Here is a 1,642-nt window from a genome sequence, read left to right as displayed (position 1 = left end):
GGACATACTGAATCTATTTAAACTAAAGCATGCCATTTTTTATCTACAGTGATCTTTAATTCACATAAAAGGGTCAAGAAAATGTGATTAAGTGACAGTTTTAAAATGTACTATAATATTAAATAGCTTGATTAAGTGACAACTATAAAATGTAATACAATATTAAGTATCTGGCTATGTCCCAAAAGAACTTTAAAGTATTTTAAATGGTTTGGGAATTTTCTAACCCATTTGGAGTTGTAATAGAATAATTTTCATAAATAAAAACATGTGAAACCTCCCCAAAAGGTGTATATGTACTCAGAACACCACCCTAAACATCAGATCATGTCTTGTCAAGCAACGTCTAAACTAATTTCAAGTATAGCTGCTTATTCCTCATATGCAGCTGAAATGAATTCTAAGTCTGTATCATTTGCAGTGACAAATTCATCCTGTTACCTTTTGCTCTTAATGTACATTCTTGCTTAGCACCTTTGTAGCTCTCTGCTCTTCCCTCGTTTTCTCTGCCCCAGTATTGAAATGTAAGACCTTTGCTTTCTCATTTTTAAACAAGGACACAAACTTTATTCGCATTTTCAGCAGAAATGTTATAAAATGAACTCCTGCTCAGGTTCCTGCTGATGCAGAAGGACTGTGTCTTCTGATTGTAGGACTGCCATTTCAGAAAGGATAAAGGAATAACTTTCCTCTTTAACCCATGAATCAGACCATGTATGATTATTCTGCAGGAGTTTTTGTATCTTAAAATTTTGCAATGCAACCTCGAGTAGGCATTCTGTCTTTGCTGTGAATCTCCATCCCCCGGCCTTAAAATCGGTTTGCCTCGTGGAGGCATATACTACAATGCAATGACTGCCTTATTTTTCTAGTCTAAATTATGCATGTTACCAGATTGCTGCTGAACGATCGCCCCTTATGGGCATAACATCAAACTGGGGTGCACCTTATATGCACAAGAAGTAGTGAGCCTTGTCCTCTGGTGTGTCTGAAAGATGTCTGGAACTTTTTTTGCTTCCTAATCAGTGTTCATTTCATTTAAAACTGGTAGGGAACGTCAGAAGGACCCTGCTGCACCAGACCACAGTCCCATCTAGTCCAGCGCCCTGTTTTCACAGTGACCAACCCTGTGGGAAGCTCTCAAGCAGTGTTGGAGTGTCACAGCCCTCTTCTCACTTGCAATTCCCAGCAATGGGTAAGCAGAGACATACCATTTTTATTTTAGTATGAACGTTGCTTTGTTTGATAAAGGCAGGAACAAATCATGGTTTATGATCTGGGTAGCTAACAAACCATGGTACAAACTAACCAGTTTTCTGAGGAGGAATGTGAGCATGAGGTTTGCTGTTCTTTAAAGCTTTGTGGGCAAACAACCACCACCACCACAACAACAACCTTGTAACAGTTAACATAATTTTGTGTACTATCTACTCTTTTCCACATTTATCTCCAGCTATATTGCCAGTTCCTGATCCCCTGCTTGGCATCATAAAACCTTGTTAGTTGGTAAGCCCCCAATATTGCATAACTGGAAAGTGAAGCACCCCCCAGATACTAGGAATTCTGGATAAAAGAGCTATCCATGAGAAGATTGTGTTTTTAAACAGCATAGGAAATTAGCTTCCTTTGATCACACCCAGTC

This window comes from Podarcis melisellensis (assembly GCF_964234715.1).
Source record: "Podarcis melisellensis genome assembly, chromosome: 3".
NCBI classification, from domain to species: domain Eukaryota; kingdom Metazoa; phylum Chordata; class Lepidosauria; order Squamata; family Lacertidae; genus Podarcis; species Podarcis melisellensis.
The sequence above is the reverse complement of the archived record's forward strand: the minus strand, read 5'-3'. Positions refer to the sequence as shown.